The 17,830-nt window shown below is 43.4% G+C and overlaps 2 long non-coding RNA genes across 4 annotated transcripts in view; one reads left to right on the forward strand and one right to left on the reverse strand.

The window, feature by feature from the left end:
- Positions 1–7,085: 7,085 nt before the first annotated feature.
- Positions 7,086–13,669, reverse strand: LOC126503861 (uncharacterized). Of its 2 annotated transcripts, XR_007592428.1 has the most exons (4): positions 13,026–13,669; positions 12,769–12,927; positions 9,713–9,868; positions 7,086–8,619 (listed from the first exon to the last, which is right to left on the reverse strand). It is a non-coding gene; the product is annotated as an uncharacterized lncRNA (long non-coding RNA). The 2 variants fall into 2 exon arrangements; XR_007592429.1 differs by lacking the exons at positions 7,086–8,619; positions 9,713–9,868 and adding an exon at positions 11,088–11,942.
- The window catches only part of LOC126503862 (uncharacterized), a 116,023-nt gene continuing 108,176 nt past the window's right edge, over positions 9,984–17,830 (forward strand). For both annotated transcript variants that reach the window (XR_007592430.1, XR_007592431.1), the window contains exon 1: positions 9,984–10,087. This is a non-coding gene — a long non-coding RNA (uncharacterized lncRNA). The remainder of the gene's footprint in view (positions 10,088–17,830) is intronic.

Raw genomic sequence — 17,830 nt, forward strand, 5'->3', positions numbered from 1 at the left:
CTTATTGCAGGTAACTGCCCTTTAGAAAGGAGCAGTTCTGTTAAGACTCTTGGTTCTCATGCCCCATTCTTCCTAGGAAACAAAACCATTCTTACTTAGATGGTTGAGTTGAAGTTTTCCCTGTAAAAGTAAATCCTCTCTTTAGGTTACTTGAATTCAAAGTCTCATGCCAACGATGATCAGATTTTGAGGCATCTTTTTTAAAATCAAGAATCCAAATTTTGTGGGGGTTAGGGTGGTGCACACCTTTAATCCCAGCACTTGAGAGGCAGAAGCAAGTGGATTTCTGTGAGTTTGAGGTCAGCCTGGTCTACAAAATGCATCTCAGGACAGCCAGAGCTGTCTCAAAACTGTTGAAAAAGGAGCGATGGCAGGGCTACGTCCCCGGCACCCGGCCGCCCTCATGGCTAGCTTATGCCCGAAATAATTACACGGAAACTGTATTCTATTAAACACTGCCTGGCCCGGCTAGTTCCAGCTTCTTATTGGCTAGCTCTTACATATTAATCTAACCCATTTCTAATATTCTGTGTAGCCCACGAGCTGGCTTACCAGGGAGGATCTTAACCTGCCTCTGTCTGGAGTGGGAGAATCATGGCGACTCCTCAACTCAGCTTCGTTTTCCCAGCATTCTCTTCTGTCTACTCCGCCTACCTAATTTTCTGTCCTATGAGGGCCGAGGCAGTTTCTTTATTATTAACCAATGAAAGCAACAGTTAAGATACAAGACCCACCTCCATCACAAAACAACAACAAAAAATCCCAAATTTGGTTTATTCTTTCCAATGTTTTTGATGCTGTAATAGTAAATTCAGGTGCAGTTCTAACCCTTTGTACATGGCACCCTGTGCACATGCCTTAGATGATTGTTCCTGTGTAATGTCACGTGTACCTGATGCAAAATATCCATCCTGTCTTGCATTAAGAGCCTTCCACGTGTTAAAGAGTGGCTCAGACACTTGGTACACGACACCGTTTTCCACTTTATCCTCACTACAACACTAAGTGTGCCATGGTGTCCTCTTCTTGCACACGAGGGAGCTGAAGCCCAGAGAACAGGAAAAGCAGGTCTAGGTTCCGGGCTTTCCAAGGATGAAGACAGAATTTCAGGGTGACTCTGCTCAGTTCACTGAGGGGATATCCTAAAGGGCTGTGACGTCTGAGGGAGAGGCATTTGTGCCTATATGCCTTCGGGTGTGATGCTGTTATGGCTTTTGATTTTCTGAACAAGAAGCCTCTGATTCTACCTGCCACGATTCTGCTCAAGTTTCTCCTCCTGTGGAGCCTGAAATTATCCCCTTGGGAATCTCAGCCCAAAGTGGAAAGTTCAAATGTAGTAGGCATATTCAGGACCTGAAAGTTGACATGACTCTTGATCTGTGTTGAACTTGGGCTTTTGTGTGTGAGATTTTGTGTGTGTATGTCTCTCTGTCTCTCTGTCTCTCTGTCTCTCTGTCTCTCTCTCTCTCTCTCTCTCTCTCTCTCTCTCTCTCTCTCTGTGCACAAAGTTTATATGCACAAGAGGTATTTATGCAATATCATTTGTATATTTGGTGTAATCTTATATGTGTCTGAATGCAAAGTCAAACATTTCTGGATGTATATGTACATGTACAGGTTACATGTACAGGTTACAGAAGGGAAGTATTCAATATCAACCATAGAGTTCAGTCAAGGTTGCTATATGAATTCAAAGAGTTTAAGATATGGCCCCTAAAAGATGAAGAATTCAGATTCATTGGAGAATACTAGTGTATGATTTTCCATTTAATTAAAAAATCTGGCTTCATGGTCAATACAGATTCTCTGAACAGTGCATAACTGGACATTTGAATAGTCCCTCAAGGAATCTGTACAAAGGGAGTTGTATCATTGCCAAAACCCAGCCCCGAAGCTGTCTAGACAAAAACTAATTGCTTTTATTTATCTTTCTTCTTCCAGAATCTGTTCACCCTCTAATTATTACTGAGCCCTTTCATTACATCAAGACATCAGTTGACTTGGGAAATGAATAAACCAAAAATGCAGGAACTGATCTGTCACTAAATGGGCACAAGCTGAAGAAAGTCACTCCGTGTCCTTAAACCTCAGGCTTCTCGTCCCTTAAGAAAATATAAGAATATACATTCAGCCCGTTTTGCTGGGTTGTTGCTTGAAGCAAAAGAAAGGTTGTGAGACCTTCTGAGTAGCACATAAAGTGTAAGCCAAAACACTGTAACTTGTTCCTTGTCTGGTTGCCATCTGGAAACTAAGCTGTGGAATGTCTAAGCTACTTGAGTTTCTCTGCTAACTGGTTAAACGAAGTCAAACTTTAGCAAAGGGGCTGGGAGATGTCGGTATGCTTGCTACTTTCATTACCTTTTGGCAGGGTAATCCTCGGGCATATTGTTTTGCCTCTGGAGCCTTAGGGGTCTCTGTGTCTGTTATGGTTTGAATTTGAAATGTCCCTCTCAGGCTCATGTTCAGAGTGCTTGTTCCTTGGATGCCGGGCTGTTTGGGGGTGGGGTGGGGTATGGAGTCATTAGGAAGTGGGAACTGGCTTTCAAAGTAGCTAACCGAGGAAGAGGCTTTGAAGGTTATTACCAAGTTCTGGGTTCCAGATGCTTCCAGCTTCTAGGTTCACCTCAGCAACAGCAGCCACTGCCACACACTTCTGTTGTCATGAACCATGAGGCTCACCTCCTTAAAATGTACACAGTGACAGGTTCTGACATGGATACAGCGCAGAGATACTACCAGTCGGGGCAATGGCATCATGACTTGCTACCCCACCGCAGAGACGATCATGTGTGCTCTGTACTTCATTCTCCTGAGGTGACTCACTATCATCTTTGCTTCAAGGTCCACAGCTCCGTGTCTTCTAAACCCCTCCCTGCTCATGGCATTTCACCCTCATTGTTTCTCCTCACCATCTGCTCCGGCTGATTAATGATTATGCTTTGGCATGTTTTTCTTCCATCTCCATGCTTGGGTTTTTATTAGGTTTCTTCTATGTGTGGATACACAGCTTTCATCTAATTTGGAATATTCTTTTCCAGTATTTCTTCAGGCTGATGTGTTCTCCTCTCTCCTCTTGGTCAGGACCTCACTTACCATTATAATAGGCTGTTGACATCTCACGGCCTTTCTGCTTCTAGAATTTGCTGTGTCCCTCTCTGCAGAGCTTCCCCTGCTTGCTAGCCAAGCACACTACTCTTTTCTTTCATGTCTTACATGTCTTCATCCCCTACCCAATATTCTTCACAATAGACACTGCATTTTCATATAACTTCGTGTCAATATATGCGTGCATCTCTCACGATTCTCTTTGAATATATGGAACAGTTAATGTCTGTGCTAATTCCACCACCAATCTGCCAATTCCAATTCACTTCCTCATTGTGAGTCACACTTTGCTACTCATTTCTGTGCCCAATAACTTTTGTATTTGATGCAAAACATTATACATTTTATCTTGTTCGGTGTTTGTTATCTACACAGTCCTGTAGGAATTTACGGAGGCTGAAACAGTGCTAACTCTGAGACAATGCTATGCTTTCTTCTGTAATATCTGTAATATAATCGGCTAGCTGGTAGGCACAGGCATTGTCCCCTGCTATGGGTGTACACAGAAATGTTTCCTCTAATCCCTTTGAGTGGTCCTTTCTGCAGTCTCAAACAGCCAGCTTCCTTGCAGACTGTGCACCCAGCTGAACTCTCAATCTAAATGGAAATAAGTAAGTTTTTTAAAGCAAGGCACATTGTCAGAGTCATATGCAGGTCCTTGTGCTAGGGGTACAGAGAAGCCTGACATTCCAGTTCTACCTGTTTGCAAGAGATGGCCAGCCCAGCTGAAGGTGGGCGCTCCAGAAGAGTCTCCTATGAGGACAGAAAGGGAAGGAAAGAGAGTCTAGGCAGAGAGAATACCACAGGAAGGCTAGCTGGAAGGCTGGGCATACTCTGGACCTGAGGCAGTAGCAAGCATGTTAGAAAAGCCCAGCTGGACCGTATGTGGGAGAACTAGAACTGGTTTCTTGAGGATCTGGGTTTGAGACTAGAAAGTTAAATGGAATTCAAATCTTTCCTTGTGTCTGAGGCCCCTTGTAAATGTGGGTCAATGACATGATGACATTCCTGTTTTAGAGAGAGTCAGATTTGAACCATTATTATTTATTTGCCATGTGATGTGTGCGATATGCTAACAGCTTTAATCTAAAAGGGTCTTTAGGATCTCGATCTTCTTAAGTTGGGATAGACTGTATGTTAGGAATTGCGTCTTTGGTAGGCTGTTTCTCAGTCCATTAAAGAAACACCAGATGAATAAAGGAAAAAAAAAGAAGGTAGGAGAGAAGTAGAATGGAAGAAGAAAGAGAAAGAAAGGAAGGGAGGGAGAGAGGAAGCAAGGAAAGAGGGGGTATTTGGTTAAGAACTTGTTCTCATGAACTTGCTCTCCATTCCCAGTATTTGGGGCGGGGATACTCCTCCTTCGTGGGAGGAGGCGAGTGAGACTTCCTATTCCACTGTCAAGTGATCATTCATTATGAAATGCTCCGCACAGAAAGAAGAAAAAACTCTGAGAATACAAGGCGCACTCTGTGAAAGAGAAACAAACCCTCTAGGTAGGCAGGCACCCGCGGCAGGGGAATAAAGGGGGAAGACATTTCTAACACTTAGTAGATGGCACTCATTATCTCCAGAAATGATGTTTCGTGGAAACTAGGGTTATCTTTAATATGATATAACGAGCAGGGGCTTTTGAAAGGAAGAGCAGAGAGCTGGCAATTCCTCTGGGGCTGATGTGTGCTCAGCCAATATAGCTGCTTGCTGCCAAGCATGACGACATGATTCCCAGAATCCCTGTGGTGCGGAGAACTGATTCTGCTAAACTGGTCTCTGAACTCCACACTTGCACCGTGGCAAGCACACACACCCCCGACATGAAATAAATGCATAAATGTTCAAACATTTGAACTGGAGTCACGAGAACGCTCAGCAAGTTGTGCTGACAGGGAGGACGGGGGAAGAATTTGGGTGGCCATTTTCTCACTGTCCATGGAGGAATAGGGATCTGGGTTACAGAGAGGGCTAGGCGAACAAGATGAACAGGAGAGCAGACAAGACACCAGTGTTTGGAGAAACAGACCTGGAGTAAGTGTTGCTATCCTGGTCCTTGACAGTTTTCCAATTCCCCATTCCCCTCTCCCTGGAGGCCTCTCTAGACTTCCTGACTTTGGTTTCTATAAATTACACTTGTATTCTTTTAAAAACACCCCTTTTCTGGCACACACCAATCTGACTAGGATACTATTATTTGCAACTAAACGGTCCTTGACCAGAAGAAAGCAAAAAGAAAAAAATTTTCAAAAACACTAAACACAAAACAAAACAAAAACTCAGTTGCAGCATAAGCTTGTTTTGAGAGTCCACTGGAGAATAGCTTTCCCTGTAGGGCCTCTTGATTTCCCACCGAAGATACATAGAAATTAAGGGATTTAGAAATGGTTCACAATAACATTGAAAATCGAGTCTGGTAGTCAGCTCTCTTCCGGATCCAGCTTAACCTCTAAGTGGCATTTGTGCCCGTGGGATAGTGTCCCTTTCTTGAAGAATTCCCATCCTCTGGCTCCCGTGGCTATATTCTCATCACTTTCTTCCCTCTCAGCTTCGTCTTTATCGCTTCCTTTGTTTTTTCTCACTTCATGGTTTCCTTAGCTCTGTTCCCATCTTTTTCTCCTATTCTGTTCAGTCAAGCTTAAGCTCACGGTTTCGCACTTATATACCAGCTGATACTGTAACATCTATACGCTTACCTCACACTTAGATACCAGCTGATACTGTAACATCTATACGCTTACCTCACACTTAGATACCAGCTGATACTGTAACATCTATACGCTTACCTCACACTTAGATACCAGCTGATACTGTAACATCTATATGCTTACCTCACACTTAGAGACCAGCTGATACTTTCACAACTCTGCACTTACTTCACAGCCGAGCGTGCTCAGCCACAAGTTTCTTTTAGAATAATATCATTAACTTATAGGAAACCAAAATCGTCTTTCCAACCAAATCGCCCTCGCCTTCTAAAGTTCCAGTTTCTCCATCTATCCAGCCGTGGAAACCAGAAACTTAGGAATTACCGAGAGATGTTTCTTCTTTCTTCTCCTTAGTAGCCAATCAGTTTCCCACACCCAGCTGTAAAGATTGTAGGGAAAAGCCTAGTGTCTCCACTGACAGTTGATGGATTGGCAGGAACATCTGGGGTTTATCTCCCTTCCACATCCAATGTCTCTTGAGAATCCAGGTTCCTATCCCTCCCCAGTGCAACTCCCAGAGCCTGACAAAAACATGAATCTGTTTTTGGAAGTATGTGGATCCTTACATATGTGCTAAAGTAAAGAGCGCTAGTGACAGTAAGTAGTGGGAAGTGAGGGTGTTTGAGTGCTTGGAGATTGAGTCCAAGATCTTGTACATGTTAGCTAGCAAATGCTCTACTACTGGACTACACCCCCAGCCTGGGAGCTGGGCTTTAAATGAATGCAGACAGCTAGAAGTACAAGTAAAATTAAACGAACACACATGGAAATATTTTCTTCCCAGCCTAAACTCAGGGGAAAATAATAACATAAAAGCTATAGCTAAAGTTTAAGTAATAAAAATCACATTGTACTCTGGAAAGGCTCTTGGCATTGGCAGCGGTGTGCGGAGCGCTAAGTACAAATCCCCGGCACTGAAACCCGGAGGAGGGGAGAAAGGTTGTCGAATCAAAACAAGTGCACAGGCAATAAAGGAGAGCATACGGGCACATGACGTGAGTTAGGACTGTCTGTGCAGTGAGCCAGGGGCTGGAAGAACACAACCCAGAAAGCTACGCTTTGAAGTAAAGAGCAGAACAACTCTGGTGCACGATGGAGTCACAACTAAACAGGTCTACACATGGAGCCTGACAGCAGTGCCGGGCTGCGCAGACCTCAGAACGAGCAAATCTCATCCTAGGCATAGGAAATCAGACAGGAGACTACTTGTATTGTATTTGACTGTATTCATTGTGCAAAATTGTGAGTTTTACTGTGTCAACTTCAGGTGCACACATGCTCACTTTGATCAGTCCATCCCTTCTCACTCTCCTCCCTCAGCCTCCTTTCTCTTCTTCAATAATAATCCCCCTTCTGTTTTCATGGTTTCCTCTGGTCCCTCTAGATTCCTGCTGAGTCTGGAGTATTTCTGTGTGGGCAACCCTTCATGGAATAATACGGATAAAATAAGGACAGTCTTCAGTCAACAGTGTGCGTAGAGTTGGCCAACCAAGGAAGTTCTTAGAGGAATGGGAGCGAACAACCCAATAGCTTAAATGCAGCAAAATGAACCCAAGGAAAAGAATCAATTAGAACAAGTTGGGACTGGCGGGACAGCTCGGTGGGTAAAGCAATTGCTGTGGAAGTAGGGGTACCTGAGTTCCCTCGGCCAGAACCCTATAACCGCAGCACAGGCTCGGAGGAGGTAGGCAGATCTCAGGGGCTCATTAGTCAGTTGCTCTAGCAAAAAATGACAGGTGTTGGGTTTAGTGAAAGACCGCGTCTCGCTAAAATCAGGTTGAAGACCTTGACTTCTGGACCCCATATGCATGTTCACAGGTACACACACACAGAGAAGTTTCTTTAAAAAAGTCACAAAGTGTTGGGAGTATAAAAATTTAGGGGGGGGGAGATGTTGGGAGCAGTGAGACCCCAGATCCTGAATTTCTTGTAAACAACTTGTTTTCCCCTGATCTGAGTGCCTACAGCTGCTCTGAGCACGAGACCTTCAGGAGTTCCTGATGGCAGGAGAGTGGTTTCTGGTGGGTTTTGCTGGGGCGTGGCTATCTCTATATAATCTGCCCCTGAACACAATAAAGGGGGCATTCTTGGGGAATTCAAGGATGACCCATGTCGTTGTCTCTCTGTCTGTGTGTGTCTGTGTATTTCAACCTCCAGCCCCTTGCCCGAAGCTCGCGAACTGGGTGCCAGTGCACAGAGCGCAGACACGGGGATGCGGTGCGCGGCAACAAAGTAGTTCAAATATTTCCTTTTTTAAAGCGGGAACTTTTTAAAGAATGTATTTTAAAAAATATATAGTGGAGATTCATGCAATGCTGCTTGCCATGGCTACAATCCTGGGCCACAAGTCCACACACTCCTTTCCAACTGGTCCCGTGATGGCAGAGCTTTTTCGAGACAGGGTTTTTCTGTGTAGCTTTGGAGCCTGTCCTGGAACTCGCTCTGGTAGACCAGGCTGGCCTCGAACTCAGAGATCTGCCTGCTTCTACCTCCCAAGTGCTGGGTTCCTCCTACCTTTATTATTTACTGTGACCCCTGCATTATCTTCAGAATAAAGAGACACCTCATTTTTTTCTCCACTGTGACTTTCGTTGTCAAATTATCACTCTGGGTGGACCTTTTTCACAGCTGTGCTTTACCTAGCTTGACTGTGACCAACGAACGCCTTGTCACCCACTAGCGGCAGGAAACCCTGTTCAGTGATCCCTTGGTGTCCTTTATGGAAATGACAGACACATTCGGTTTCTGTGTTGCCAGCACACAGTTGATCATGGCTCCTTTCCCTTGGAAGACCTAGGGAAATCGATTTCTTGAGCCCCTAGACAAAAACAAAACAAAACAAAAATTTAATGCTCAACAATTTGATTTCATCTTTCACACTGTCACTAACACTAAATTTGAGAATCACTAAGTGTGAAAACACTAAGAGAAGTCACACCGCAGTCTGAAGTTCTTGTCCTGTTGGCGACGGGAGAGAAAATAAATATCGATTGATTCTACATGATTTTGAGGAGAAAAAAAAAGCAAACAAACACTTGAAAGCTAAATGAATAAAGATAAGCACTGTTTGAAGAGAAATGGATTTCACAAGGGTAGAGCGGTGGGAACAAGATGAGCCAAAACCTGTACCCTTCAAACAAATGGTGCAAAGAGATGAAGCAGGAACACAGCAAGGGTAAAACAGAAATAAATATAAGAATAGAGCGGAAAATGGCCAGTATTAAAATACATAGAAGTTGAAACCATACAATTAACAAGAATGTTCAAATACTAAAAAGAGGACTCCGAGTTCAATAAACAGGAATGATCTGGCTTTTTAACACAATAGACATGGAACAATTGCAGATGAATTCAGTCTGACCAGACAGGGAAAACCCTGAGTGATCCTCTGTGAATCATACTCAGTGGCCACAGTAGCAGAAAACAGACAGTTAGTGACAAAATAGAGCATAGAAAAAGGCTGTGTATTCTCACATTGAAACAAAACAAATAAAAAATGAGCTAATGTAATTTGTGTACCTAATAACAACTGTTTAGAATTGAATGAAAATTAAAAAAAAATTGTATGATACTAGTCAATTGGTTCTTGGAAAGAAATTTATGCCCATGTGTGACTTATTAGACGATTAAAACCATTTAAACATTTAAAAATAAATTAGTCTTTCCATCCAGGAATATAGGGGAAGAAGCAATAAAGAGAATACTAGAATGGGATTATCAACAGAAAAACCATAACTTAAGTTGGAAAGCTGCACAAATATCAAATAATAGAGTTGCTAAGTGAAACCAACAGCGCTTCTTTGAAAAAATTCCGTAAAATAATTAAAACTCTGGAAAAAGCAATAACTGGAAGAAAAAGGAAGGCACAAATAGAATTTGAAGTGACAATGGGATCAGAAATAATACTGCACCAAAACATATCACGGGAATTTCATGAACCGTTTTCCACTGGGGAATTTGACGCCTCAATAAGTAAAATACTTGACGAAACTAGAAATGTGTCGAAAGCAGCTCAATCCCGCAGTCCAGTACACACGAAGGTAATAGAGGTGGAAGCCATACATTTCCTAAAAGAAAAAAACAAGGCCGGTTATCTTTATGGGAAGGTTTTAGCAAACCTTCAAGGAATAAATAACGCCCAGCTTAATCAAACGGTTCCAAGCAGGATAAACCGTGGAGGCCAGCCAACCTATTTTGTAAAGTTAAACAGCGATGTCACAACCAGCCTGTGTTCACCATGAGACCGGCCTATAGCGTTTTTCTTGCAGCCTTCATCTTGTTCATAGGTAAGTGGTAGATGTGTTGCTGATTAGAACTCTGGACTTTCTGTTGCCTGTTCTAATCGGCTATTGCTGCTTCAAATAAAATCCCAACTCTTAGAAATGATTCTATAAACATTTGATAGGAAAGTGTCTTGCCCTTGGGGGAATTTATTTGGTTTTATGCTTGGTTTCCATAGGTGTCTGTCTCAAGCATCTTCATGTTCATGGTAAGATATGTAGTGTAGCCACACACTATGAATTATGAGCATTTGTTTGGGAGGGAAAAATGGAGTTAAGGGAAACTGGCTCTAAATTCCCCAACCGTCATCCATCAAGATTCCTTTCCATCTTGGTACATGTTGCAAATACCTTCTAAATGTGCACTGCGGAGAGCGAGACACATGTTAGATATTACAGGACGGCTACTTTGCTTGAGAAACAGTTCTGCCTGTAATCCCAGGGCAATGTGCGCTCTTTGTAGTTTCTCCTCTCTCCTAACGCTGTCTGAGATCATCGCTGGAATGAGAAGTAGCTCTGATTGCTCTGCTGGATGCTTATGAGGCTGGAGGAGGCGGGGGGGGGGGGGGGGGGGGGGGGGAGGGCTTTGTCCAGGACACACACATTCCCAGTTCCTGGAGGAGGCGAGGGGCTTTGTCCAGGACACACACATTCCCAGTTCCTGGAGGAGGCGAGGGGCTTTGTCCAGGACATACACATTCCCAGTTCCTGGCACTTTTTCTTGCCACCTGTTTCTTGTCATTTCGCTTTCTTATCAAAGACCCAGTGATGCCACTTGTGATCAAATAGTGTGGCATGTTTTTTTGTTTGTTTGTTTTTAGGTTTGTTTGTTTTGTTTTTTTGTAGCCCCAGTCTTGAGTTAAAAATCCAAGTCCCACGTCGTCTACTTGTGCGATCTCAAGAAGGATAATTAACTTTTCTATGCCATGAAGCCCTGCTTTGTGAGGCGATATTAATAAAACTATACAGCACAGGGTTATTAGCAAGGATAGATTATATGATGTTAATTAAAAATTTGATATGACTTCTGCCGCACAGCACTTGTTACACATGTGTGTGTGTGAATTTCATTTTTCTTCATTAGTTTTTAGGCTTCTGATGATTGCCTGATCATCAGATTGTCCTGTTGGGCATTTTGCTTTGAATTTAAAAAAAAAAAAGCTACTAAATTTTACAGTCATAAACGGGAGGTATGCACAGAGCTCTGAGCACTTATGCAGCATCTCACGTATGCGTTCTTTCAGGTGGAAACCAAGACTTTAACATCCGTTCCACAGTAGACACTCAGATATGAGCAATGAAGGGGATCTCTTCATGTGTGAACGTTATTAACCAAGTAACCAGCAAGTCTCAGCACGTCTTTATTTAGAGAATATTCACTGCCACAGTTCGGCTTGTGTCTGTATCAAGTCCAGGGAAGAGGCTGAGCAATGTATTAGCATCCCCGTTTCCTAAGTGAGGAAAACAAGGCACAGGGACTTTCAGGAGCTGCCTGGGTACCGCAGTTAGAACTCGGAGCTCACGTTTGCTGATTTTAGTTTGTTTCTTTACTCTTTTGCTTTGCTTGGGTGTCTTGTGCTTTGGGACGGTGTACGGCCTCAATGAATGAGGCAAGGATGTTATTTGAGAGTAATTTGTAGTCTCTGGTAAAAATTGCTAACTCTATGCTCTGTCGAGTTGGCTTCTGCAGATCCCCCCGCAGGTGTTCAAGAGCAGCAAAGCAAGAACACTGGCTGCAGCCCCGTCGGGCGACTGAAACTTGGAAGCAGCGTAGCGTCCATCTGTAGGTGACTGAGTCAAGACCCAGTTTCCTTGTGGGATGAAGTGTAGCACAGCGTTGAAAACAATGCTCATAAATGTGCTATTGAATGAAAACAAATGTATAAGGGCACATGAGATTTACATGTATTATAAATGCAGGGTAGCATTCATAAAACACGTTAAAAGTTGAATGCTGTATACTGTTTTAAAATACATGTATTTGCAGTAATGTTGAATACCTTTAAGAATGCATGCCAATATAGTATAGTATTTGCTTCTGGGAGGAAATGGGGAACCTGACAGGGAGAGAAAGATCTCATCTTATATACCTTTCTTCTCTTAGATGTAAAATTCAGAAAGAAATAAACAAATGTTAACATTTCCCTACGTCTACCATTGGTCACATGGATATGATTCATTCCTTCACTATTTCTTTTTGATATATAATTTCAGTTTTTCAAAATTAAAAAAAAAATAGAGCAAGTTAGAAAAATGTTAGGAGTTGAGTATGTCAAGCGGTGCCAGGCATGGGCTCCCTCTCGTGGAGTCTGCCTTAAGCCAAATCAGAGATCGGCTGGCTTTTCCCGCAAGTTCTATGCTACCGTTGCCCTAGCATATTTTGTAGGCAGATCATAGGTCAGAGGTTTTGTGGGAGACTTGGTGTCCATACTTCTCTTTCTGTAGCCAACAGAGAAACAAAGAGACTAGAAGACAGGGATGAAAACTCCATGTAGACACCAGCTCAACTTCCCTGTTTTCCACGAGTTGTGTGGGTGTTGCCCTTGGCAATGTGTCCCCACTCCCCCGTTGGTTTTCTGAGAACCAACCCTTTGTCTTAGCAACAGCCTGGTTGTTTGAGAATTTCCAAGGGACCCCTTGGCCAACAATCGATTGAATGCAACTCAGTCCTGTATTGGAAGGCTCACCTGGTGACAAGACATGAGCAGTTAAGAGTCCATATCTTTCATCGCTCGTTCTCATCAGGGTCACATTCATGGGAATTTCCCAATGTACTGGGCTTCCACACTGCTGACTAGATGCCCTCCAGTTCCAACTGGCCGTTTCCGAGCTCCCTCTCTCTACTCCTAGAACCAGAGATCTAGGGTAAAACCAAACACTAAAAAAAAAAAAAAAAGAAAAGGGTCAATAAAATGATTACTAAATGATATTCTGCTATACTCACAGATCAGTGCCTTATCCAGCCATCACCAGAAAGACTTCCTCCAGGTGCAGATGGAAACACTTGCAGAGATGAACAGCCTGATGTTAGAGAGAGAGGAGAGAGAGAGAGTCTAAGTGGGAGGTCTCCATCAAATCCCTCCATTCAGAGCTCAGAGAATCCTGCAGAAGAGGAGGCAGAAAGATTGTAAGAGCCAGAGGGGATGAAGGACACCAGGAGAAGAAGCCCTCTGAATCTACTAAGCAAGGTGCATATGAGCTCACAGAGACTGAAGCAGCAAGCACAGAGCCTACATGGGTCTGCACCAGCTCTTGTGCCCACGTATTAGCTTGGTATTTATATGAGATTGCCGACCGTGAGAACAGCTGGGTCTCTGACTCTCGTGCCTGCTCTTGGGACTCCCCTGTTGGTTGGCTGTGTACAGCTTTGATAGGGTTTTTGGCTTCATCTTATTTTATTTTATTTGTCCTGCTTGGTTGTTTTTTCTTAGAAGCCCGTTCTTTTGTAATGAGAGACAGAAAGGGAGTGGATATGGAGGGCGGGGAAATGGGAAGGAACTGGGAGAAGGAAAGACGGGGGAAACTATAACCAGGACACACTGAATGAGAAGATAATCTATTTTCAATAAAAGAAAACAGTTAAAAAGAATGGACCATGTCAGAGTAGCTAAGTATGCAAGCTTTAAAATGAACTTGATTTGAATCCCAATTCTGACAATTCAAATATTAAAATGAGATAGATAGATGTCTATACTGCAGGGCTTAGACAACGCTGTGTTGACATCTATTATGATTCTTTAGGAAGACTACCTAATATTCGGATTTTCTCAGATTTATTTAACCGCGAGGTGAGAGTCTGGAAGGGCATAGCTGGATAAAGCCTGCTCTTAGATATAATACCTATGTAAGTGTTTGCATTAAGTGATCACTTGTCTTCAGTTTGGAGGAAAGGCTTCCTTCAGCTCCCTCTTAGTTACCCAGGCTGTCATGCTTTTCCTATTCTCCCTTTGTCTGCCCAGGCCTCCATCCCTCTGGTCTGTAGCAGAGAGCCACAGAGACAGACTTCCTGCGTAGCCCCCGAGGCCATAAGACTGAGCGTGCCTCTTTCAAGACTAGTGTGGCTCATAAAGTATGGGAAATGTCCCAGATCTTTTCTAAATTCTGTTTATTTTTGGCACATTGTGACTTCCAGCTTTAGGGGAGATGCCCGATGCAGCATTTTTCGCTTCCCCCTCAGTTACCCTGAACCTATTTTTGTTTCACATTTTTTCAGTATTCACACATCATATCAGCATGGCAATCTACTTATTTAAAGTTCCCCGAAGAGTTAAGCTTAAGCTATGGCTGACCCCATACAACAGATGACCTCCCCACTCCTTAGAGACACCTACCAAGAAACCTTGGAAGACGTCACAAGCGTCACACCCAACATCATGACTTTATTCCTGCCACTCGAGTTCATTAAACCCTGTGAGCCAATGAAACTGAATTTGAACTTCAACTTGGCCACGTTAGACGTTCTTCGCTTCACCTTCTTTTTAAACTGTCTAAAGATGGGCAAGATTAAAAATAAATGTATATCTTTAGGGTTATATTCATCAAATGCTCTCATGGATCTATCACTAGAGGTTAGGAGTTCCCAGAGGCCTATTTTATTTTATATTGCAACATTTCAGAATTTGAGATGTATCTTTCCTCTTTGGCGTCCTTCAATTCAGTATCCCTTATGTGTTTTCCCCCCCATATTTTAGGACCATTGGAAAAACATAATTTTTGATGGCTTGGAAGTGTCTTGCGCTTAAATATTTATTATCAGCCCCAGTGACCCTCCCTGAGACCCAGAGTTCCTTTTAAGGCCTTCCATTCTGCCTGCTGAGGTACGCACCAACAGCAATCCCTCTGAATTTGTGTGTACTTTGTATGGACGTGGTGAATTTATACTTAAGTTTTACCCCACCCTCTGTTAGCCAGGACATTTGTGGAATTCTTTCCACTTCTTAGGACCCTCGGATGCTGCTGTTGAGACAGTGACCTTACAAAGTGACTGCCGTGCTCAAATTAGGCGACGCATAGGAAAGACTTTCCTGCGTCCTACAATGGCAAACAAGGGCGTTGGAGCATCCCTTGGCGTCTGTCACTCTAGTGTGGGCTCCCCCTTGCATGTCTACGTGAAGGTTCCATTCAGTCTAAAACTAAGCTGTTTAAAGATAAACTTGTTATTATTTCAGTGAGCTTAATTTGTTTTATTCAAGGCTGACATGTTTCAGATAGAAGATTTATTTTTGCCTCCGTTACCATCCCTAGCCTACGTTTGCAGCAAACTGTAAGTTAAGGATTTAGTTCCCGGTCCTGGGTCTGACCTTGGTCTTCATTTGACCTTGAGTAAAGTCGCATCTCCCGGAGAGCAGCCTGTCCAGACAGAGAAGCATTGCCTACAGTTTACCTTGGATTTGAAACGTTTCCCCAGTGATTTATGGCTCTGACATGGTCTCATTTTATATAACCCCAAATCAAGTCCTATTTGTTTCCCTTGGCCCCTTTGAAATCACCAGAACTGCTTACTCCATAGATTCAGGCGAATCCCCCAGGATGTATCCCCTTCTGCGCACCGAGCCAGTTGTGTTTCGTTGATTAGCTCTGTGATCTTCTGGGCTCCTTTGGGGGGTTCGGTGCTTATGTTCTCATGGTAGAATGTTCCAAAACCCGACAGACAGAAAAGAGAAACTGGCTGCTGCGCTCAGTTCCTACATGTTGAGCTCTGACTTAGCTCTGTGTCTGTAGTGATCCGAGAACACATAGCATGAACCACACAGGGAGTTTAGAGCTGTGGTCTTCTACCCACACGAGCTAAGAGTCTTGTCTACTGAGGGTATTCAATCAACTCCCAGGCCCATTTCCTTAGCTGTGAAGGCCTGAGTAAATTTGTGTCTTTTTACACCATTGTGCCTGGTCAGAACCTTGATCAGCCTAACCGGTCATTTCCTATGGAGGAGATGAAAGAGAAGAATCTGAGTCTCTGTCTTTTTGGAAATCCCAGTTTCTTTAGAGAGGTGTAGCCTCAGTAGACAAATGAGTTGTCAGTTATCAGTGAACGGTCCCGAGGCTTAATGTAAAGGGACCTGCAGAACTTCCAAGTGTCTGGAGTTAAAGTCTGATGGTTCTTATGCAGGACAGATCAGAAGCTGTGCTATACTTTGTTGTAATACATAAACAAGCTTGTTATGTATTGTCTGTTAGCGTTGTCTGATCGGTGGGTGGGTGTCGCCTCTGAGGGAGTGGGAACCTTACTGGGACAGCTTGAGTTGGGGTATGGAAAAGGCAGAACACCAGACCCTGTGAACCATCGTGATTCCCCCTCCGTGTTTGTTCATGCAGTGAAATTTCGGTAAAACATTGAGATAAATGAATGACCTGGGACACTGAGGGAAGAGTGATTAACGTCCTGGCTTTTGTCCTGACAGTCTTTGAGCTGAAGTTCCTCCATGGTTGGATTATCTGTTCTCTGAACATTCAAATCCATCTGTGCCCTGGCTTGTTTTCGGGAAGTGTATCTGAGATCCTTAACGTAGTGTGACTGACTTCCAAGGCGACCACCTTCAAAGACCGCATCCTTGTTTGATTTTTGGATGACTTTCTTACTCGAGGCCCAAGTGACCGAGTTTATTACTGGCGTGTTGGCAGGTGTATGCGCGCATTCTTCTGGAGTAAAGGGGGATTTAAATGTGATCGTCCAGGTGGTCTGCTTTAGATTTGAGGGAACATGTTTCAGCTCCGCGGAGATGGGGGAGCTGTACTCAGAACTGACAGGATGCTTTAAAGCATTTCATATCAGCCTTTCTTTCTTGTTGAATTTTCTAAACCGGCCTTAAAAAAAATCTTGGAATGCTTTGCGGGGCTCGTTCTCTCTCAAGTGTCAGGTTTTCCTCTTTTCCTCCCGATCAGCATTTCTAGTATTTTTCTCTGAGGTAAGTGGAACGCAGAACTGTGTCCATGTGCCCAAGTGAGGTAGAGAATTTCAGATAATTGAAACAGAAAATGAAGTTTCTTCACAATTATCCAAATTTAACATTTAGCGAATACATTAAAAAAAAGATCCTGTGTGAAATAATTTAGATTCAAAACTCATTTTCTGTATCACATCACATAAACACAGGGTGTGTGTATCATTTTTAGGTTATAAGAATTTTTAAAAACTGTACTGGAGGTTTAATTGATTTTTATTCTGGTTTGTTTACTGAATGAGGAGAATTTAGCCTCGTGTCCCTTCCTTATCTCATGCTTGTCTCAGAAGCAGCTGCTGCTGCCTTGGCCACATTACAGTGTTTATTTGCTGATTTGGGGGCAGTAATGTCCAAACTGAGCCACAGGGATCCAGAACTTCTTGGAACACAGGGCTGCAAGCCATGGATCATGAGCCTGAGGCACCTGTGGGTTTAACACCCTTGCTGGTCTGTGGCTCCTACTGACTCCGAGCCCAAGGGAGGGTCTGAGGACCCAAAGCACAGCTAAACTAAGCCAGGGCTCACAGTTTCTAGGAAGTAAGGGGTCACTTCTGGGCTGCTTCTAAGATTTAGAGACCCGTGGCCTATACACATTTGCTGTCTGGTTGGCTCCAGGGCTTCTTTAGAAGAGAGAACAAGGCATTCCTGACCAGATGGCTATTTCTGGAGTCTTTCCTTCTTGAAAGTCTTGACTCAAATTCAGTCTAAAGTCTTCCTGCTAAACATTCATTCGCTTAGGAGCAAACTTTCCTCTTGGTAATAATTCAGTCTTCCACCATTCTCAGCCTCCTTCAAAGGGCGAGAAGAC

Source organism: Alexandromys fortis, unplaced genomic scaffold (genome assembly GCF_014885135.2).
Source record: "Alexandromys fortis isolate MF-2015 unplaced genomic scaffold, M_Fortis_MF-2015_v1.1 scaffold_50, whole genome shotgun sequence".
Taxonomy (NCBI): domain Eukaryota; kingdom Metazoa; phylum Chordata; class Mammalia; order Rodentia; family Cricetidae; genus Alexandromys; species Alexandromys fortis.